This window comes from Panthera pardus, unplaced genomic scaffold (assembly GCF_024362965.1).
Source record: "Panthera pardus isolate Hobbes unplaced genomic scaffold, ASM2436296v1 HiC_scaffold_20, whole genome shotgun sequence".
Classification (NCBI taxonomy): Eukaryota; Metazoa; Chordata; class Mammalia; order Carnivora; family Felidae; genus Panthera; species Panthera pardus.
Window position 1 is genome coordinate 55,612,905 of NW_026526766.1, and position 24,346 is coordinate 55,637,250.

Here is a 24,346-nt window from a genome sequence, read left to right on the forward strand (position 1 = left end):
CTTAATGGCACACTAAAGTTTGAGAATTACTGCTCTTAAAGAAACTTAGATAAGAATTTTGATCCCGAGTAGGGGTGCCTGGGTGGCTCAGTCAGTTAAGCCTCTTGACTTCAGCTCAGGTCATGGTCTCGTGGTTGGTGAGTTAGAGCCCCGCGTCGGGCTCAGTGCTGACAGCTCAGAGCCTGGAGCCTGCTTCCAATTCTGTCTCCCTCTCTCTCTCTCTGCCCTTCCCCTACTCACACTCCGTGTGTGTCTCTCTCTCTCTCAAAAATAAATAAACGTTAAAAAAAAAAAATTCAAAAAAAGCCGGGGGGGGGGGGCACCTGGGTGGCTCATTCGATTAAGTGTCCGACTTCAGCTCAGGTCATGATGATCTTGCAGTCCGTGAGTTTGAGCCCCGTGTCAGCGTCGGGCTCTGTGCTGACAGCTCAGAGCCTGGACCCTGTTTCAGTTTCTGTGTCTCCCTCTCTCTGACCCTCCCCCGTTCATGCTTTGTCTCAAAAATAAACAAACGTTAAAAAAAAAAAAAAGGTTCCTATGTGATTTAAACTGAAAGATGAGAAAACTAAAAAAAAAAAACCACGATTTCACTTTTCTTATTTCACCTATATAAGAATCACACAGTCTTACAAAATTCCAAAAAATACTGACCAATAGAAGAAAATAAAACCACCACCCAAAAATACAAAAATAAATCGTTAATTTATTAAGTATCCTTCCAGTGTTTTCTATTTGAGTGCATCACTGTCATCCACTAGAAATGGCTATATCATACTTTTACCACAGCACATTGGCAATATAAACTACTATGTAAAAGCAAGGCAGCATTGTAGTTACAGCACCTCAATTATCCTATTCAGCTGAGGAATCCAGCATTATGGAGCTATGAAAGAAAACTCTTCAAGGGCTAAAATGGTTTTGGTTCCAATCCTTTGTGATAGAAATGCCTCCTAAAATGCAATATATACTTCCCTTCCTTGAGAAATACAGTACACAACAAACATGATTTAACTTTTTTTGATTCTACATCGTTATTATACCCATGTGATGAGTAACGTGGGGGATTGGTCTGAATTTTTTTTTTTTTTAAACTCTTCGCCCAACATTGAGTTCAAACTCATGACCCAAGATCAAGAGCAGTGTGCTCTACCAACTGAGCCAACCAGGCGCCCCAGTCTGAAAATATTCTAACTCCAGGGCACTTGGGTGGTTCAACTCTGATTTGGGATCAAGTCATAATCCCAGCATCGTGGGATTGAGCCCCACATTATGCTCTGTGCTGAGCATGGAGCCTGCTTGGGATTCATTCCCTTCCTCCCTCTGCCTCTCTTTCCCTCCCCTTCCCCGCCCCCTCCCCTGCTCACACTCTATAATTAAAAAAATAATAAAATATTCTAACTCCAAGACATAGCTAGGAACTTGCTTTCCTAAATAAATTCATTTTATCATTGTCTTACTTATCCTTGGCCTCTTTCTCAAAAGTGGCACCACTTACGTATCTGCAGAACTTCTGGGCCCCATAGTATGGCTACTTTTCAAAAATAGTTTCTGAACTCAAGGACAATGCAGTTTCAAATGGTCATTCATTTATTTTAAAATCATCTGCACTGGGCACCTGGGTGGCTCAATCAGTTGAGCATCTGACTCTTGATTCCCAGGATCATGATCCCATGATCCTCCTGAGTGTGGAGACTGCTTAAGATTCTCTCTCTCCCTGCTCCTCTCCCCAGCTCACACTCTCCTAAAATAAACAAAAAACAAAAAAAAAAAAATCTGCATTATTTTTACACTGATTTATTGTCTTTTGGGGGATAGAGAGCGACTTTCCACCAAGCCTTATACAGAGTAAGCCCTCAAACCTTGATTTTCAGCAGATTGCAGAAGGACTTCTAGCACTTCTAGCTTGAGTGATTAAGAGACAACCTTACCACCTGCCAGCATGCACTTAGGTCAGCATGCATTTTACCAAGGAGGAAAGGAGAGATGGAGGAAGGAAAGAAAGAAGAGGGCAAATTTATTTCCTGGGTATTAACAAAAATTGGTAATAAATTCCAAGTGAATGTTCCCATCTCAAATCCTCCTGTCCCTAACCCTACTCTAATGTTGCTCTTCCCCAACCATGTTCAGCTGCATTAGTCCCACCTATCCTCTCTGGACAGTCTCAGAGTCATTAGAACAGGACAGACTTAATGCCAACAAGTCTTAGTCTGTAATACAGACATGTTTTTTGTTGTTTTTTTTTTTCTTTTTTTCTTTAGTAGGCTCCACACCCAATGTGGGGTGTAAACTCACAACCCTGAGATCAAGAGTCACATGCTCTACCAACTGAGCCAGCCAGGCACCCTGAGACAGACATGTTTTTATAAATTTTTTGTCTTCACATCGTCACTTCCATTCCATCCCCACCCTCCACCTCTGCATCCATCAGATCAAGATTAACTTCTCATTAGTAACTCTGTCCCAAGGCCTTCTGAGGGAAAGAATATGCAGGGGAGTTGCCTTCTCCTTTTGGCCTATTTCCTCTTCATAAGACCCCCTGAGAAAGGGGAAGGAAGAAGGTGTCAAATTGTAGGCTAATCTACCTCATCATCCTTGGGGAGACAAGTTTAATAAGCCAAATGTTTCTTTTAGTCAAGTCCTACTAACCAGTTACATCAGTTACAAAAACCAAGAATCTTTATTCTTGATACTCTAAGCCAAAACAGTATTTAATCAAAATTATCAATTTAACTCCTATCTTATTTTCAAGCACAGGAAAGCCTTAACAATAGTTAATGCAGGAAAACCTCCAAACTCCAAAGTGTGAAAAGGACTTCAAGAAATCTCCCATATACAACAACACTCAAAAATGTTACCTAGTTCAACTCATAATCACTTAATAGCCACTTCAAAGTTTTAGTCTTCATCTCACATTATTTTATTGTTTTGATTTTTGGGTAAAGTGGCATCTCTGCTAACCATTCTCATATAGTAAACTGGATATTAATGCTAAAAATGATTACATCCCAACCATACTTTCACAAGAGACAGAACTTTACAAATCTCCAATTCTTACTGAAGAGAGATGAGTAAAAATACTTCAAGTTATTCTTTTTCACAGCTCTGCATGAGCCATTTAAACACCTGGCACTCAATTGTTATAAATACACAAATATTGGGGCGCCTGGGTGGCGCAGTCGGTTAAGCGTCCGACTTCAGCCAGGTCACGATCTCGCGGTCTGTGAGTTCGAGCCCCGCGTCAGGCTCTGGGCTGATGGCTCGGAGCCTGGAGCCTGTTTCCGATTCTGTGTCTCCCTCTCTCTCTGCCCCTCCCCCGTTCATGCTCTGTCTCTCTCTGTCCCAAAAATAAAATAAAAAACGTTGAAAAAAAAATTTAAAAAAAAAAAAAATAAATAAATACACAAATATTTCACAACTGATTTATACAAGTTCAGTAGATCCATTATGAAGCTAGTCCACAACAGTAATACCATCTCTAGCTGTTACTGTAAGCCAGAAATATAAACACTGATTTAAGTACTTCAGACCCACAGTTTTTCATTACCCTTCTCCAATCTCCCTAACGAATCCAAGACATACTCGAGTTGTTTAAAAAAAAAAAAAGTGTATTTGTTTCATTGTAATGGTGACTTTATTACCATTTCACTCATGCCAAAAGCAACTTTTTTTTTTTTTTTTTAACGTTTATTTATTTTTGGGACAGAGAGAGACACCGCATGAACGGGGGAGGGGCAGAGACAGAGGGAGACACAGAATCGGAAGCAGGCTCCAGGCTCTGAGCCATCAGCCCAGAGCCCGACGCGGGGCACGAACTCACGAACCGCGAGATCGTGACCTGAGCTGAAGTCGGACGCTCAACCGACTGAGCCACCCAGGCGCCCCCAAAAGCAACTTTTTAAAAAATGTCAGTTACATGAACAATGTATCTATCAAAACACAGATGTTTTGATTCAAATGTTAACACATCTGACACACACTAGGCTTCGTTTTCATTCATATACCAAAAATAAAATTCCTTAATAAGGAAATCTCCTACCACTACTATTGAGAAAGTATTCCCTACCTTTTTCCTTCTGACAAGTATGTGTTTAAAAACCGGCTCAACTATTCTCCACATCCACATTAATCTCAAGAACAAAGGGTTATAAAAATTACCCTCCAACACTCTGGGAAACTGCATGTTCTACCAGGTAAGCAATGACTACTTAAACTGTGTATCTCAAAAAGGATACACACTGACTCCAGTTCCTCATCAAACATCTCCTTAACTTGTAGTCTGGTTTCTATCACTCTATTACTCCAACATTAAGAAAAATGCTATTTCCCAGGTCACCACTGAATTAACTGTCAAATCTTTTTTCTATTCTCATTCTTTCACCGGTCTCTGGCATTCAACACATTTCATAATTTTATTCCTGTGGCTTTTCAGACACCACATCCTGGTTCTTTTTTTTCCCCCCTCAAATCCTCAGCAGCATCACATCCTTCCCCAAGCCCTGACATGTAAAAAATTTCAATTCTTGAGCACACTCTCCCTTCCCACAGAAATTTTATGCTCTACTGGCATCAATAATTACCTCCAACTTCAAAGCAAAAGACCTCATGTCTCTCCAAAGATTCAGCCCACATCTAACTGCCTACTAGGTATCTAACCTATAAAGAAATTCATCCAAATGCATCTCATTCGAAGACTTGCACAATTTTCCAAGTGACCAATATTTTTCAGTGTTCCAGAGCTCAAAACTTTTTAATTTTTTTCAATGTTTATTCATTTTTGAGAGAGAGAGAGAGAGAGAGAGAGAGAGAGAACAAACAGAGGAGGAGCAGAGAGAGAGGGAGACAGAATCAGAAGCAGGCTCCAGGCTCTGAGCTGTCAGCACAGAGCCCGACGCGGGGCTCCAACTCACAAGCCACGAGATCATGACCCGAGCCGAAGTCGGACACCCAACGGACTGCAGAGCTCAAAACCTTTAAACCATTCTTTTAATGCCACCATTTCTTTAAGGCCTATATCTATACCTTCCTTTACAATTCTGCCATCAACTTAGTATAGGTACCTGAATTAAGGGTCACTGTTTGTATTTAAAGCCTCCTCCTGTCTTCTAAGAATAAATTAGGTAGCCCAGTCTAGTACTAGTTTTGATGTCAGTGTTACATACATAACCCAGCAGTTACAAGATACCTTTATCAACTATAATATCAATAATTGCCTCCTGGTTCACTGAAACTTCATACCCTTATTTACCTGTCTGAACTAGCTTAACGGTAAAACTGATTACACAGTGATCTGTTTCATATTTCAGAATACCACTAAAATCCATCATCTTCTGTTCACAAATCAACTCCTTGATAAAATACAAGCTCTTTATTCCTTTCTGATCCATACACTTTGGTCAAAATGGCCTTGCAATTCTCCCAAATTGCACCTACTTTTTTGCCTCCACCTTCCATTGTCATGGTTTCTCAACATCATACCGTTTCTTATTTTCTGTCTCTCAGCATAAACAGCAATTACTCTCTACTCGATGTCCACAACTCCACAGCATTTTAGGGCCACTTAACAATATATTAAACAGCCCTACTTGACAGCAGTTTGAGTTCTTAAGTGTAATTTTCATGCAACCGCATGGCTTTCTTCCAACTGTTTTCACAGTGTGCTATCAATTGCCACTTCTCAGTGTTATGTGCCTGACCTCCTCCTAGAATGCACCTAAAATTGGCAGAGGGCTTAGAGATCAGCTCACCTCGCTGATTAGAACAGCTAGTAAAATCAGAATGAAAAATGAAAGCAAAGGCAGTTTTAAACTACAGAAATCAAATCTAAACATCTCACTAAACGCCAACATATAAAAGCAGAAGTGGGGCACCTGGCTAGCTCAGTTGGTAGAGTATATGATGCTTGATCTTGGGGATGTGAGTTCAAGCCCCATGCTACGCATAAAGTTTACATAATTAATTAGATAAGTAAATAAATAAGATAGATAAAAGTGAAATGGAGCCTAGCGGAACCAGACTCAGGAGTTCAAGGACCACACCTACATCTTCATCCTCTTATTCCCCATCCAGTGCAAAATCACAGGTTTATGCACCACAAATGTGGACACTGACTTATCATCTAGCACTTGGCTACATTCCCTGAGAGCATTATTTCAGACAGGTACAGTAGTACAGTATTTGTGATTAAGATTTGGAAGTCACACAGACCTGCACTCTACAAATTACATGATTAAGTAACCTTGACCCAGTACTTTACTCTTTCTCAAACCTGGAAGGAGCACCAAACAAAATAATGTACCTCAAATGCTTAGTCTAGATCCTAATAGCTACCATAAATAATAACTATATTATTAATGAACATTGGTCACTTCTGTTTCTGATTTAATTTCAAAATACTTCCTATTTATTCAAAACTATTCAAATAATTTTGCTGAGTTACAGAAAATATCATAAAGTTCACCCTTTTTAAGTGTAAAATTCAATGACTTTTAGTATTTACCAACTGCACAACTATCACTGCAGGCCAACTATCACTCCAATAAAACCCTTTGCGACACTGGTCATTTCTTTCTCCCACAGATCGCTAGATTGTCAGAGTATATGAACTGGTTCATGGTATGCTATATATCCCATTACAGCTGGGATCTTTTGGTAAAGCAAGATAAACATTAGAACAATTAAACAGCTCAAAATGCCTTAAAAAAAAAAAAAAAGACTCGGGGTGCCTGGGTGGCTCAGTCAGTTAAGCGTCTGACTTTGGCTCAGGTCATGATCTCACAGTTCGTGAGTTGGAGCCCTGCTTCCAATTCTGTCTCTCGCTCTCTCTCTGCCCCTCCCCTGCTTGCAGTCTACATCTCTAAAAAATAAACACTAAAAAAAAATTAAAAATAAATTTACAAACTCTTCTATGGTAAATAATTGTAAATGGCCTATATTAACAAGGTTTTTATTGCTGTAACCACCATCTGGATTGTTCTGTAATATACAAGGGTATTCTCCCACCATTACCTTAGTACTCCCAATCACAAGGAATTAAAAAGATAGTAAATAAACTGAAGTACCAGAGCTAAGAATTCTGAAGAGGTCATATGGTCTCCAGCAGTTCAAAGAAGGGTTTCATCAACTCATTGATATATCAAGAAACTTTTAATCACAATAAAATGAAATCTTGAGGGAAAAACTTAAACATTCAGTATGTTACTATGAAAAGTGAACCCAAAGAAAATGTTTAATGTGACTAACTTATATCAAAAATAACTTAGTTTCTCTTGCGGCACCTGGCTGGCTAAGTCCATAGAGCGTGAGACTTTTGATCTTGTGGTTGTGAGCTCGAGCCCCATATACTGGGTGTAGAGATTACTTAAAAATAAAAAAAATTAATAAATTTAACAAACAGAATAACTTAAATTTCCTTTACTAGCTGCTGCAAATAAACTACCAATCAAGGCCAAACAAAAGATACAATAACATAGTAATCAAAATAGCAAATTATAATAAAACTGAATTATAAACATTAAATTCTCTTGGGGCGCCTGGGTAGCTCGGTTGGTTAAGCGTCCGACTTCGGCTCAGGTCATGATCTCACGGTCCGTGGGTTCGAGCCCCGCATCGGGCTCTGTGCTGACAGCTCAGAGCCTGGAGCCTGTTTCAGATTCTGTGTCTCCCTCTCTCTGTGACCCTCGCCCGTTCATGCTCTGTCTCTCTCTGTCTCAAAAATAAATAAACGTTAAAAAAAATTTTTTTAATTCTCAGTTTGTTTTTTTGTTTTTTTTTTACATTTCAAGGATTTTTTTTTATGTAATCTCTACACTCAGCGTGGGGCTTGAATTCACAACCCTGAGATCAAGAGTGGCAAGCTCCATCAACTGAGCCAGGCAGATGCCCCTAAAATTCTAAGTGTCTTAACAAAAGAGACAATTATAACTATAGGAATTTGTCTACTATTGATCCTATAGGAAGAATACAGGAAAAATAAGGCTCAGTTTCCCACTGGTTCAAGGAAGCCTCTCTAATATCCAGACTCAAATGACAATGCTTTGCTGTCACTCCCAAAAGGATTCTGGCTCCTAACTGCATTGTTCTATTTCAGTCTTCCCATCAGAATGCAAGCACCTAGAAAACAGGAACAGTGCATTATTCTTCTGTATCCCCAACACTTAACAGTTGCTGACAAGTAGCAACATTCAATCTAAGTGAAAACCTGTATAGTAGCACATATCATTAACAACAGCAACAAAAACTATTACTCAGGCCTAATCTGGGTTAACCTACATTCTGAGCATTTCACAGAAGTAAAATGCCGTAAGAATTTACTATCTAAAGTTTTTATTTATGTAAGCGTTTACCCTTATTCCCACGCATCAAGAAGACTTTTCATCACTGTTTCAAAAAATCTGAAGTCTACAGATTAGCAAAATACATAGAACATTTTTAGTCTATCAGCCCAAGAAAGTTACACTTATCCTACAATAAATTGCAATTTACTTAACACTAGCAAGAATTATCTAAACTAGGGGCGCCTGGGTGACTCAGTCCATTGAATGCCCAACTCTTGATTTTGCCTCAGGTCATGATCCCTGGGTCATGGTATCAAGCCCTGAGGCAGGCGGGGGCTGGGCACCAAGCCTGCTTAAGATTCTTTCTCTCCCAAGGGGCGCCTGAGTGGCTCAGTTGGTTGAGCATCTGACTTTGGCTCAGGTCACAATCTCAGGGTTCATGAGTTCAGCCCCACATTCGGTTATCAGTGAAGAGCCCTCTTCTGAATCCTTTATCCTCTTCTCTCTCTGCCCCTCCCCGACTCGTGCTCATGCACTCTCAAAAATAAGTATTAAAAAAAAAAGATTCTCTTCCTGTGCCCCTCTCCCACCTGCACTCATGCTCTAAAAATAAACCTTTCCTTAAAAAAATAAAAAATAAAAACAAAAGAATTATCTAACCTAAGTAACAGTAGTTATCTTGCTTATCAGATGTGACTGGCCATTATGCCTGATAATGAACAAAATAACTCCTTAAGTGGATTGTCATTATTCTACTTCAATACATATATAAAGCAAAAACTGAGTTAGAAAAGATTTTGTGAACTGGGAAATCTAAATATGAATTTTTATCAGATATTATTAGGATTACTCTTTATATATATTATTAAATATTCATTTCCTAGGTATGATTATATTACTATGATTATTTGTAAGAGAATCTCTTTATTGTAAAGAGATATTTGCTTAGAAGGGGCACCTGGGTGGCTCAGTTAAGCGTTGAACTCTGGTCGTGATCTCAGTTTGTGAGTTGGAGCCCCACATTTGGCTCTGTACTGGTTAGAGCAGAGCCCGCTTTGGATCCTGTCTCCCTGTCTCTCTGCCCCTGCCCCGCGCATGCACTTTCTTTCTCAAAAATAAATAAATACTTGGGGCATCTGGGTGGCTCAGTCGGTTAAGCGTTCGATTCTTCATCTTGGCTCAAGTCATGATCTCATGGTTCGTGAGATCAAGCCCTATGCTGAGCTCCCCACGGTGCCAACACAGCACCTGCTTGGGATTTCTCTCTGCCCCTCCCCCCCCCAAAAATAAATAAACTTAAAGAAGTAAACATTTAAAAAAAGAGACACTTGCTTAGGAAATACTCAAGCATAAACGTCACGATGTTTCACCTTACTTTCAAATCAGCCTCAAAAGATGTACAAGGTAGAGAAAAAAGTCAATGTAGCAAAATATTAAGTACTGACTCCAAGTCAAAGGTATACTATGCTCTGGGGCACCTGGGTGGCTCAGTTGGTTGGGTGTCCAACTTCAGCTCAGGTAGTGATCTCTCAGTTTGTGAGTTCAAGCCACACATAGGGCTCTGTGCTGACAGCTCAGAGCCTGGAGCCTGCTTCAGATTCTGTGCCTCTCTCTCTCTCTCTGCCCCTCCCCAACTCGTGCTCTCTCACCTCAGGTCATAATCTCAGGGTTTTGTGGGCTCAAGTCCCATGTCGGGCCCCACTGCTTGGGATTCTCAGCCTCCCCCTCTCTCTCTCTGGCCCTCCCCCACTCATAAAATAAATAATTTTATTATTAAAAATAAATAAATAACTTATTTATTAAGTTTAATAAATAAACTTAAAAAAAAAAAAAAAAGCTGAAGGAAACCAAACAGAAGAATGAAAACTACAAAAAGGTCAGAAAAACAATAACGACCAGGCATGTAGAAGACTTTGATGGCAGAAATATATACAAAATATCCTCAATTATAATTAACATTGACAGTTCCCACGCTCCAGTTAAAAGAGAAATCTGCAGGATATATTAGCAAAGCAAAATCCAGCTGTGTGATGTTCATAAAAGATGTATCTAAAACATACCACTAGAATTGCCTAACGCATTTAAAAATTAAAGCAGTATCAGGGGCGCCTAGGTGGCTCAGTTGGTTGAGCGACCAACTTTGGCTCAGGTCATGATCTCGGGGTCTGTGAGTTCAAGCCCCGCGCTGGGCTCTGTGCTGACAGCTCAGAGCCTGGAGCTTGCTTCAGATTGTGTGTCTCCCCCCTCTCTCTGCCCCTCTCCTGCTCATGCTCTGTCTCTCTCTCTCTCTCGATAATAAATAAACGTTAAAAAATTAAAAAAAAAAAATTAAAGCAGTATCAAATATAAGTAACGATGTGGAATTCTTATCAATTCAGTCTTGGGAATTAAATTCTGATATCTAAGATATCCATTATATGTATGCATTAAGCATCTTCCTGAGGCTTCTTGGCATCAGACGTTTAACATCCTCAAGAGAACTGAAAAAATAATCACACAATTTTCTGTGTTCTGTAGTTCAGGTGAAGAGCCTAATAAAAAATGACCATACAACACAGTTTGAGATCACCTAGTAAAGTTACACATACTCCACACAACCCAAAACTCCACTCCCAATTACACAGTCTTGAGAAATCTGTTTATTTTAGGGGGAGGGTTGGGTTGTACAAATGTTCACATAGAGAGAAGTAAAATTTCTAATCATAAAAAAATGGAAATGACACAAACATTCATCACAATAGAGTAAGATGTGGCATATCCTTTTTTTTTTTTTTTCATGTTTACTTATTTATTTTGAGAGACAAGAGCCAGCAAGGGAGGGGCAGAGAGGGAGAGAGAGAATCCTAAGCAGACTGGCCACAATCAGGGCAGAGCCCAAGGCTGGGCTTCAGGCTTGATCTCAGGAAATGTGGTATCATGGCCTGAACCCGAAATCAAGAGTCTGACACAACTCACTCAGTCACCCAGGACCCCCAGATGTGGCACATCCTTACAGTGGAGTACCATACTACTGAAAATTATCAAATTGGTAAAAACCAATATGAATGAATCTAAAACATGTAAGAGAAAAAGTATCAGAATCTCATAAATTCCACTTAACTCAAGATTGATGGGACACCTGACTGGCTCAGTTGGTAGAGCATGGGACACTCGATCTCAGGGTCCTGAGTTCAAGCCCCATGTCAGGGGGTATAGTTTACTATGAATTAATGAATAAATGAATGAATGAAGCAAGCTTGAAAATGGGCAACAATAGACCATGTATTAGTTATGGATTATATGGAATAAAAATTATTCTAAAAAATAAACAACAACAACAAAGTAGAATAATGGATACCTCTGGGAAAGAGGGAAAGGAATGCCTTGGGAGATGACAGGCTTTCAGGTAACAATGCTCTATTTCGTGGGTAGTCATTTTATTTTTGTTTTTGAAAACTCTACATGTGTTTTTATATCTCATATACCTTATCCAATATGTATCTTTTATTTCTCAATAAAAATCATTAAGTATAAAAGTATTATTCCAGGGGCACCTGGGTGACTCAGTCAGTTAAGCTTCCAACTCTTGATTTAGGCTCAGGTCATAATCTCATGGTTCAGGCTCTATCCTGACAGTGGGGAGCCTGCTTGGGATTCTGTCTCCCTCTCTCTCTGCCACTTCGCTGCTCACAATTTTTCTCTCAAATATAAATAAAAATATTTTTTAGGGGCGCCTAGATGGCTCAGTTGGTTGAGTGTCCAACTTTGGCTCAGGTCATAATCTCACGATTTGTGAGTCAGACTCTGTGCTGACAGGTCAGAGCGTGGAGCCTGCTTCTGATTCTATATCTCCCTCTCTGCCCCTCACTCCCCTCAGAAATAAAATTTTTAAAAATTAAAAATAAAAATATTTAAAAAGCATTATTCCACTTTAAGTATGTATTACTTAACATAAAGAAAAAAAGGATTTATAATGAAATGTTAAACCATGATTAAGTCCTTTTTATCTTTTTTTTTTTTTTTTAAGTAATCTGAACCCAACGTGAGGCTCGAACTCACAACTCTGAGATCAAGAGTTGCATGCTCTTCCAACTGAGTCAGCTAGGCACCCCATAATTTTTATCTTTTAATTTTCTCAAATTTTCTAAAATGTATTTTCTTAGTCTGATCCTGAAACATTCTGTAAGATGAAATTTTGAGAAAAGAGGAGGAAAAAAAATTAATTTGGGTCTAAAAATTATGTATTAGGCTTATCAAATCAATCCTAAAGCTAGTCTTTTTTTTTTTTCCTAAACCCTGTTTCAGCTAAACCTGTATTTTTTTAAGCCCACTTTACTCTCTTGTTTAATGATTTGGCAATGCTAAACACCGTTATCAAATGAAAAATCCCACGCTTCAAAGAGCACACATTCCAGCCAGGTAGACACACAATACAGGTAGCACTATACACCTTGCCCAAGCCCATGAGGTTGTTAAGATATTTTAGGTTTTCATCTGCCTAACCTGGAAAGCAGCATGTTATGGTGCCAAGAACAGTCAGTCAGAAGGCCTACAACCTCCTCAGTTGAGACTGAGTGTTCAGAGTGTTTTTGTATGGGGATGAAAGAGCACAAGGAGGCAGAAAAAATAAAATGGAGAGAAAACACAGGGAAGAGAAATAAAAGAGGGAGTGGAGAGAATTAAAAGACACAGGGAGAAAAACACTATCAACAAGAAGCAACTCCGAGCTTCCAAAAGTCTTCACACAATATCTAGGACTGATCTGATTAAGACTACATGTAAAAAAAATGAGTAAAGAGTAACATTGTTAAGTATTATTGGACTGTGTGCATACACTATAACTTTAAATGAGATAGTTCCTATGTGATATTTTACTTAACAAGTTAATAATAACACTACACCAATAGCAAGAAACAAAGTTACAGCAACAGTAAGCTTGGAACTAAATCCAAATGAAATTCCCTCCTCTTTAAATCCTTAAAAATCTTTAAAATGAATTTTAAGTTTGAGACCCAATCAAATATATGTTCCATTACTTTTCATATTCTGAATGAAGAAAAACAGAGCTACATATTCCTAACAACTTTTCAAAGAACCCCATGTAGTTTTAAATGAAACACCTACTCCTTTATCCAAGTCCGGTTTCATAAATTAACTCCATGGGGCTTAAACTCCCAATCCCGAGATCAAGAGTGGCATACTCCACCAACTGAGCCAGCCAGGCATCCCTAATTTACTTTCTTTAAAAAAAATCCAGGACATGGGCTCCAGGGTGGCTCAACTGGCTAAGTGTCCTACTCTTTTTTTTTTTTTAATGTTTTTTATTTATTTTTGAGAGAGAGCATGAACAGGGGAGGGACAGAGACTGGGGGGAGGGGGTAAGGATCCAAAGTGGGCTCTGTGCTGACAGCAGCAAGCCCGATGCAGGGTTCAACCTCATGAACCACGACCTGAGCCAAAGTCAGAGGCTCGAGCATGGAGCCTGCTTGGGATTCTCTCAGTCCCTCTCTCTGTGACCTCCCTCTTCTCTCGTACGTGCACTGCTCTCTCAAAATAAATTAATAAAAATCTCTCTCTACCCCTCCCCAACTCTCTCAAATTAAAAAATACAATATATAAGGGGCGCCTGAGTGTCTCAATCAGTTAAGCTTCCAACTCGTGGTATTGGTCAGGTAGTATCTCAGGATTTGTGAGATCAAGCCCTGCATGGGGTTCTGTGCTGACAGCCAGAGCTTGCTTGGGATTCTCTCTCTTCTCTCTCTCTCTCTCTCTCTCTCTCTCTCTCTCTCTCTGCCCCTCCCTCACTTGTGTGCATGCTCTCTCTCAAAATAAACATTAAAACAATGTTTTAAATATACATATATAAAAAAAATACAGGACATGCAGCATCTTTGAGAGAAACACTGTAAAGAAATCTCAAAAAAAAAAAAAACCACGGTAGAAAATATCAATATATGCAGTCTGTGTATCTGTAAAAACAAACCTGTTAAATTTGATTCCTGGACTTTAGAATGAAAAAAAGGATTTCATTCCTAAATATTCGACAGTTGGGTCAAAATTATTCAAAACCAGCTACAGGCTTATATGGTTGATATTCCCTGTAAGTCTTCCCTCTCTTTGCCTTCCTTCAAGTTACAGCTCCAATCTCCTTTGGGGCAGAGGTAGGGGGAAACAACTGCTTCCAAGACCTATCAATGATCCACACCATCTTACCAGTCAACACCACCAGTACAATACGCCCCACTTTTAAAGGGCATTCCATTTACTCAAATTAATTAAGGGCTAACGGGTATTTGCTGACCTCGTAAAGATTAATAAACAAAATAAGACAGATTTAACAACAGGAACTTCACAGTCTGTGAATTCATGCAGGCTCCTTTTCAGCAGGCATTTGCTTACACCAAAAAAAAAGTGCCTAATAACAACAAAAACTTAATCATTTTTAAAAAGGACTGGAGGATCAATACTTGAAGACTAATACTTTCAAAGAAAACGCTCCACTTCAGACCAGTTCAAAACTTCAAGATTGGTTTATACCCCTCTACATACAGTATATGATTAAAGGAGTAGAGAAAGCAACCAGTTCCCACTATAATTAACCCACAGGGCATAAGGCATATTGAAATTAACCCATTCTTCTCCATGTTCTCCTACCATTTCTCCCTCAACAATAAGTCACTAACACTGACACCGCTGTTGAGCACTGCACAGGCTGCATCAGTTACCAGGAAAGGGAAGCAGAGTTGTTATTGTTGTTCTAGCCTTGTTCTAAGGCAGCTCCATGTGACTGCTGCCGGTCCAGCCCACATTTAAAGACAGAGGCCAGAGGAAACCAGAACGGCAGGAAATAGGCAGGAGAGGCAATTACCACAACCTTTTCCCATGGCCTCATTGCTATGCCACCACTTCCAGCCATATTTCAATTGTAACAGAAACCCCCCCTCTCTGAATTAATTTGTGAGGGTCAGAAGCAACAAGGAAGCAAACAATGAAAATCACAGCTGTGGAAAACAAGCAGGACAGTGGCGGGGGAAATTTTCATCACACATGTGAACTAGGCATAAAAAACAAAAATCAGATGGAACATATGGGAAGTAAGCAGAAGAGTAGTGTGGGAAACTAATCACTTCTGCCTAATAAGAGAAGTGTTCACAGCAATGGGAGGATGATAGCTTGAGCCCTGCAGGCAGGTAAGAGATATTGGTGAACAGGACAACTCTATCCTCTCCATAGAGGGGAATTTATTCCCTTTCCTGAAACAGATAGATATCATCCCAATCTAGGCACCTAACACCTAGGATACAGGAGAGCTTCCTTCCATCTCCATTAGACAAACTGACACTAAAAATTAGTATATACAATTCGTGACAAAAAGTGAGGAACACACTAACTACTGACATAACTCTTGGTTTAAAGAGGTATACCATAATTGAAGAGAAAATAAAAAAGGCCTGGGTTCACCCAAAAAGTTAATTGTATATGCCCTTCAAATAAAAGATGATGTTTGGATACCTTATAAAGACCTTCAAAAGCTCTCAACTGTTAGGACACACAGGGGCTAAAGACAATAAGCCTAAATACTGACAGACCATATACATCAAATAGGAGTATAAACCAATATCCAACAGAGGAAGTAGTAAACTACAAGATTATTTCAAACAGGAAATAACAGGAATGATGACAGGATTAACTCCTACAGAGAACAGAATATGAGACCAGAGTGGTAGGTCTTGAGATGCCTGGGCAAATAATCAATATTGAAAACCGAGGGGAAAAGGTGGAAAAGCCAAGTGGGAAACGTGATTCAGAGGCAAAGAAGACATATAATACACTAAAGAAAGAATAACATTTTAAATACGTACTACAATAAAGCTTCAGTTTACAATGCGTTCTCATAACTACATTAAAAAAAAAAACAAACTCTGATACAACCAGGCTCGAGGAACCGAGACTGAGGAGGAAAACTGAGTCCCCAGAGTCTAACACCAAAACCTTCCAGAATGAAAAAGGGTAGAACCTAACTATCCCTCCGAGTATGCCAGGTAAAGCTACAGAGCGCAGAAGTTGGGGTTTAAGATGTCTAGTCCCAAGACAAGTGACAGGCGTGAAAACGGAAAGGTGGTCTGTGGTCAGGATGGGGACCATCAGCGTTGAGCGGGAGCTCCAGCGGACAGGCAGGGAGGGAGAGGTGGGAGAAAAACCACACCCTCCAGGGCAGAAACCCGAAGTGGGGGGAGGGGAAGGCGCCCCCTGGGGTTGGGTGGGGCCAGGCCGACTAGGACAGGGGTAGGCAGGAAGAAGCACAGGACGACCACGGGCGAGAAGGAAGGAAGGCGTCCGGGCCTGGGCATACTGAGGACGCAAGAAGCTGGCGAGGGAAGCTTGGCCCGGTCTTCATGAGTGGGCGCTGGGGCAGTACGAAGAGGGTTAGGAGAAAGAAGAGCTGAACCAGGACGAGAGAGCGCACGCTGCCACGCTCAGGGCTCTGGAACAGGGAAGGAAAAAGAGGGTGCCAATTACCGCTGCTGTTCTCGCTGGACTCGGGACCAGCTGCCGCCGCCACCGCCGCTCGTTACCTGCCAATGTGCCTCTTACAAAGCGGCGGCGGCGGCAGAGGCGGCCCGGCCCGTCACGTGACCTCCGCGTCACGAGGGAAGGAGGAGCCACCACACGTAGCTAGCGCGCCGCTCATCAGGCCGCCCACAGAGCGCGTTGCTTCGCCTAGCCTCCCCCAAGCCTAGTAGGAGAGGCCAACAGCGCCGCGGCGGAGGCAGGCACGGGAAGGGATAAGGGAAATTTTATAGGATTTATCGTACTCGGAGTTGTCAAGAGGGTACTACATACCGCACCCAAGATGCCAACAACTGCAGCGTGTAGTCGCGGTGTGATGATCTCACAAGACACCAGGAGTCGCTCCCCTGCGACCGCCTTCCTCCCATCACGTGATGTGGGCCAACCACTCAAAGCAGGCCTAGCTTCCCAAACCCTGGGAATACTCTTCCTAGACCTCCGCACAGCAGAGGTATTCGCCACCGCCCCGTTTCCCTCGCGAGTTCATAGACCATGCGTTTATGACTTAGTGCTGAGGGAAGGTGGAGGCGGGAAACGGTCAGCGCTGGCTTCCGAGACTAACACCAGTCGGCACCGCTTGCCAGGTAGCTGAGCGTGGTTCCTGCTGGGAGATGTAGTCCCGGCCGGGGGGGTGGGGTTCCACTACCACGTTCCCGGGCTTGCGCTCCGCCCCGCCCCCTGCGCGGGAAAACGCCAACGGCTAGCTAAGGTACACCCGTGGTGGAGGAAGCTTCAAAAGGAACTTTAACAGAGCGGGAGGGCTTCGTGGATAATATGTTGTTAAATGCGAGGGTGGAATTCTGCAGTACGAAGCTCCTTCTGCGTAAATTAAGTAATGTTTATTGATCGATTACTTCATGTCAGTGGTCTATACAACCATTTTTACTAAATCTTATGATCAACACTTCGAAGTAGGGATTGCAGCTGGTAAAGAAAGGCTTAGAGGACTCCCTGGCTGGCTCACTTGGTAGAGCATGCGACTCTTGATCTTGGTGTTGTGAATTGGAGTCCCAGGTTGGTTGTAGAAATTATTTTAAGATTAAAATACTTTAAAAAAAAAAAAAAAGGAAGAAAGAAAAGAAAGGCTTAGAGGTTCAGAAAGAAAGAAAAAGAAAGCAAGAAAGAGAAAAAGAAAGGAAGGAGAAAGAAAAAGGCTTAGAGGTTCAGGTGTTTCTGGCTGAAGAGACAAACCACATTTTCTGTCTCCAAGCAATGAATAACCCCTTCCTCTCAAAAAGATCTAACTACAAGAATTAAGAACAAGGGGGATAATGCTTTATACTTGTAGCATAGTGTTTCAGAGTTTAAAGTATTTGCTCGTTGACTGACCTATTTGATCCCCAAAGGCAGTATCCCAGGCAAGTTAGGTACATGGACTTTGGAATACAGCAGGTCTTACATTAATTTGAGCTTTCCTTTGTGATAACACCACTTCACCACGTGGTGAAAATTAAATGAGATCATGTAAAGTACCTGTTTGGCATGTAAACCCTCAATAATCAGTAGTAATTATTTTCACACCTGGTATGTACCCTTTGGGCACAACAGATATAAAAGTAAGGTGGGAAGGAAATTAGCATATACTGATCTTTGTGCAGGGCACTGTACTATTTACTAACATGCTAGTTACTAATAGACTGTTGTAGGTTAAATTGATGAATAACAATTGAAACCTTAATAGTCCTGCTCAATTCAAGAGAAGCCTTTGTTATTTATCTGAATTGATCAAAGAATGCTCAGGCTAAAACAAATAAAACTTATTATCATGCCCATTCATGTGTAGATGTACCTTATCTCTCCCTTTCTGACAGTGAGCTGGAATTGTGCCAGGTCAGTTCAGTCTTCCTCCTCTTTGTATTCCTGTTTTATAGAAATGTGTGGGAGAGTCCAAGATAAAACCCTTGAGAGGCAAAGACTTAATTGAAAGAGTACAAGAAGACAATTCTGAAAAGACATATACAAACCAGATAACAGGAGCTGTCTCTGAGGAGTGGGAAGGAGGGTTTGTGATTGAGGTTGCTAGTCAAAATGGACTGTAATCTAATCTATAACGTTTTAATTTTTTTAATTAGGCTCCATGCCCAATGTGAGGCTTGAACTCACAACCCTGAGATCAAGAGTCACATGGTCCACCAACTGAGCCAGCCAGGTGCCCTTAATGTTTTAATTTTTTACATGAAGAAGGTACTGGTGTTTTAATTAAAGATAAACTTTAAGAGAAGAGAGACCAGGGCTCCTGGCTGGCTCAGTTGGAAGAGCATGTGACTCTTGATCTCAGCGTCTTGAGTTGCAGCCCCATGGTGGGTGTAGAGATTATAATCAATCAATCAATAAACACATACATTCATTAACTAACTTCCAAAAAAAAAAGAAAGAAAAAAGAGACCATGTATTAGCACTGTGACTTGTACAAACTATGTTACTTTTTCAGTCCCTCAATTTCCTCTTCTGTAGTTATATTCAAAAACATGTCTTTTCTGTACCAGGCATACTATGCTGGATGCTATCAATAAATTATCACTTATCAAAGGAGAAGTCCTACCTAGGACCTAGGATCAGAGAGAAAAATAAAGGCATCAAAGTCCTAAAACCTCACTGATAATAGTTATTACCACCTGGATGTAATAGAACTAGCCTCTCACAATAGGTTCCCCTAAGGGATAATACTACCAACCATTTCCACGCAGCCTGACTCTGACACATTGACTCTGAAACTAATTTCAGATCCTGTAACTGCCAAAAATATCACCATCCAATTCACCAGTTTTTCATTGCTTGAGTACACTTGGCTGGACTAAAGTGAGAGCATAATATGATGGAAATACACTGGAGAAATTCTCAGAAGCCTGGGTTGTTAAGTCTGTACACATGGCAGGCAATAAAGTAGGTGGTTGAAATCAGATGAGGCCCATCTCAGAAAGAACCAGTAAATGGATAACTAAGATATAGGAAGATCAAATCAAGGTTGTATTAACTCCAAAGCAGAATCTTCACAATCTAGATAAAACTAATCACAGTTCAAGTCTAATCTACTCAATTACAGTAAATGATATCATCAAATGCATTATACCTTGCCTGAAGAATGTGATAACTGAGTGGGAATGGTCTGTATAGAATCTTTTAAAAAAAGAAAGAAAGAAAGGACCTTAAGAAGCAAAAAAAAAAAAAATGTACACCATGCAGGGAAAAGGGTAGCATAGAACATTTTGGTCCCTTTGGCAGGTCTCTCCCTTCAGCAGATAGAGATGGGTGTTCCATGCCTATTAACCATAGGATCACCCACATTCCCCTACCTGTGTTCTATATCACCAACAACCTTCTAATGAGAATTTGGCTTCTTGGGGTCACCTGGCTTGCTCCCATGGTGGAACATGAGACTCTTGATCTTAGGGTCATTGTGAGGAATAAGGAAGATGATTCATTTTCAGAAATACCAAATAAAAGCTCTGCTGTCTAGTTAACAATAGGTTTACAACTTATTGGGAATATGTATGAACCTCCCCATGCACACAATGGAGTCCCAAACTGGTGGACACTTCACTTCCTGGTTCTTCCCCTCTCCATTTCACAGACTTATTTTCACAGGCTTTGCAATGGGCATGCACCAAAGAACTGAAGACTGCATCACCTCAAGCGATGTACATTTTATTCCAATCAGACTATTTCTTGGCTTACACGGGCATAGGTGACTTCCAGGTAAGGCTATAACCTCTGTAGTACTTAGCCAATGAGGAATCAGGAGAGGAACTTACACACTAGGAGATAAATTGCCTGCTGTAACTGACTCAACTGTGCCTGTCCATCAAACACCCACTCTTGCAAGAATGTTGATTTAAAGCCTCGCTTCACTGTGCTCTGAGTCTCTGAATCCCTCCTTTGACTGGATCAGTGGGCTTATTTCTCACAGTCATGAGTTCAAGCCCCACGTTGAATGTATTAAAAAATAATAAATAATAAAAATAAGTTTTAAAATAATTTGGCTTTGGCTCAGTTGGTTAGGGGTGCAACTCTTGATTTTGGCTCAGGTCATGATCTCACAGTTTCATGAGTTCAACCCCCACTCTGGGCTCTGCACTGCTGCTGCAGAGCCTACTTGGGATTCTCTCTCTGTCTCTCTTTCTCTCTCTCTCTGCCCCTCCCCTGCTTGAGCTCTGTCTCTCTCAAGATAAATAAACTTAAAAAAAATTGTTTGGCTTCTTGTGAAGATTTTCCTCCAAAGGTGTTAATGCACTGTCCATGTTATTTTGCTTGCTGAAAATTAGTGTAATGACTATATAACAATTTGGCATACGCCGTCAGTTTTTGAGTTACGTTTATTCCTAAAAGCAGCTGAGCTGTGGTCAAGCTGACCTTTGAAAGCAATAAACAAATAGTTAATGATACTACCATTGTGTGGGACCTATGAGGAATAGCCAAAAAGACTCCCTGTAACACTATTGTGTCTCATTTCTCTAAAAGCCCAGTTCCCTCCTAATTAATTAATAACTTGTCCTTTTTAAGCCTGTTTCTTGATCTACATAAAGGAGTACAATTCTGTTTACTTTATATGGCACTGCCAGCTTCATGGAAGATACTGCATATGAAAGTCCTCAGAAAATAATTGGTCTATAAGAATTGTTAGGAACTGTTACTACCAGGAAGAACATTATTTGGTTTCATCAGTACTTATATAACCCTAGTCAGTGGTTAAGGCTTGCATTCTAGAGGAATTCAGGAAGGCCTGGATTCTAGAACAAAAGTCAGGAAACAACTCGTGGGCCAAAGCCAGCCTATCTCCTTTTTGTCTACAACCCACAAGCTAAGATTGTTAGCCTTTTCTTTTTCTTTCTTTCTTTCTTTCTTTCTTTCTTTCTTTCTTTCTTTCTTTTCTTTCTTTCTTAAGTAAGCTCTATGTCCAATGTAGGGCTTAAACTCACCAACCTGAGATCAAGAGCCTCATGAGCTCTATTACCTGAGCCAGCCAGTTGCCCGAAAGTCCAATGTTTTTGTTTTGTTTTTTGCTTTGTTTTAAAGTAAACTCTTGCCATTTTGGGGCTTGGACTCATGACTGCGAGATCAAGAGTCATATGCTCCATTGGCTGAGCCAGCCAGGTGCCCCTTATTAGCCATTTTTAAATGACTTAAAAAAAATCAGAAGAATAATACTTCATGACACACAAAACTTAGGCAAAATTCAAATTTTAGTCTATTAAGTTCCACTGTAACTCAACCATGATTATTCTATGATTATTATGATTATTCTATGATTATTATTCTAGTCTATGACTACTTTCATGCTACAATAGCAGAATTGAATATCTATAACAAGCTAAGTAACCCAGAAACCCTAAAATATTTACTGTCTGGCCTTTCACGCAAAAGTTTGCCAATCCCTGTTCTAGAAGAATCTAATTGTGTGACCTTAGGCAAGGTACTTAAACTCACTCATCCTGTCTTCATTTTCTCATCCACAAAATGGGGATAACAATAACTACCTCAAAGAATTGTCAGGATGATTAAAAGAGCTCAATATAATGTTGGGTTTGCATCTTTTTTTTTAATGATTTTAATTTTTTTAATGTTTATTTTTGAGAGAGAGAGAGTGCACGCGAGAGAGAGGGCGCAAGTGGGGGAGGGGCAGAGAGAGAGGGAGACGTGTGGAAGCAGACTCCAGGCTCTGAGCTGTCAGCACAGAGCCCGACGTGGGGTTCGAACTCACAGACTGTGAGATCATGACCGGAGCCGAGTTTGGGTGCTTAACCGACCAAGCCACCCAGGCGCCCCTGGAAATGACTTTTTTTAAGTAAATGATTTTTTAAAGTAACCTCTACATCCAACATGGGGCTCGAACTCATGACCCAAGATCAAGAGTTGCATGCTCCACTGCCTAAGCCACCCAGGTGTCCCTGTGTCTTTTTTATTTTAATCCCTTTTGACTGGAACCTACAAAACCTACAAGAGGAGATAAATACACACCTATATAAAACTGAAAATGTTTTACAAAACAATATCTATTCATATATTTATGTACTCTGAGGGCTTTAGTATACACTTCATCTAGCATTCCTTAATGTTAACATTTTACATAATCATGGTACATTAAACTCTGATAGTTTTTATTTTTTTCTATTTCTGTTTTTAAAAAATATTTATACCTGAAACTAATATAATGCTGTATGTTAACTGTATTGGAATTATTTTTTTTTAATTTTTAAATGTTTATTTATTTATTTTGAGAGAGAGTGGGGGAATTTCAGAGAAAGAGAGAAAGAGAATCCCAAGCAGGTTTTCATGAACTGAGATCATGACCTGAGCCAAAACCAAGAGTCAGATGCTTAACCAACTGAGCCACCCAGGTGCCCAAAATAAAAAATTGTTTAAGTAGAATTTTCAGTGGCCAAAAATGGAATAATTTGAGCAACAAAATAAATAATGATAGTACTTGGGGCACCTGGGTGGCTCAGTCCATTGAGCGACCAACTTCAGCTCAGGTCATGACCTCGCAGTTGGTGAGTTCGAGCCCCATAACAGGTTCACTGCTGTCAGCCTGTCAGCAGAGAGCTCACTTCAGATCCTCTGTCCCTCTCTATCTGCTCCTCTCCCACTTGCGCCCTCTCCAAAATAAATAAGCATTAAAAAAAAAAAAAAAAAAATTTAAATAATGATAGTATTTGATTATTACTTGAACAAATATCAGTGAGTCAATACTGATATAAATAAGTGGATGCATAAATACAGAGAAGAAATAACTCTTCCTTTTTTTTTTTTTTTTTTCTTTTTTAATTTGAGAGAGAGAGAGAGACTGAGAGCCAGGGAGAGGGGCAGAGGGAGAGAGAGAATCTCTAAGCAGGTTCCATGCTCAGCACAGAGCCAGTCTCGACTCCATCCCATGGACCCTGGGATGATGACCTGAGCTGAGATCGAGTCATGACCTTGAGAACAAGAGTTATAGGCTCTACCAACTGAGCCAGCCAGGAGCCCCTTTAAAAAATTGTTTTAAATAAAAAGTAATTAGGAGGAGAATTTATTAACAACCTGGGAGAAAGAGAGCTATAATGTTACTCCTTATACCAAAATGATTTGAAGAGGGTAACGGTTTACATTTACTGTAAAGGTAAATATTTACTGTCTGTTAGGCCCAGTGTTATATATGTCCATCATATTTTTATCCTAATTATAATTATATAGGCAGGTATTCTGATTTTATAAAACAAAGAGAAGAGGATGCATTAAATAGCATACCCAGGATTCTAAACGTTGACTACAAAGCCTGTGCTCTTTCAACCCACTAAACCAGGCTGCCACTCTATATAAAACTGTCAAATAATTTTTTAAAACATTGAAAAGTGTGAGGCGACTGGCTGGCTCAGTTGGTAGAGCATGTGACTCCTGATCTCCAGTTCATGAATTGGAGAGCCCATTGTTGAGGGTCAAGTTTACTTTTAAAAATGTTTTTAAAAGCTTGAGGAAAACAGAAATGGCTAAGTAATGGAGATGCAAAAAAGGAAATAAACAACATATGAAACTACTCTTGAATAGAAAAC

The 24,346-nt window shown here is 40.3% G+C and overlaps 1 protein-coding gene across 6 annotated transcripts in view; it reads right to left on the reverse strand.

Moving 5' to 3' along the window:
• The window catches only part of UBAP2 (ubiquitin associated protein 2), a 111,453-nt gene extending 94,562 nt beyond the window's left edge, over positions 1-16,891 (reverse strand). For 5 of the 6 annotated variants that reach the window (XM_053908054.1, XM_053908053.1, XM_053908052.1 and 2 more), the window contains exon 1: positions 16,773-16,891. The gene's annotated coding sequence lies outside the window, so the exon portion shown is untranslated. The remainder of the gene's footprint in view (positions 1-16,772) is intronic. The other variant, XM_053908056.1, reaches the window with a different exon arrangement.
• Between the last annotated feature and the right edge of the window lie 7,455 nt (positions 16,892-24,346).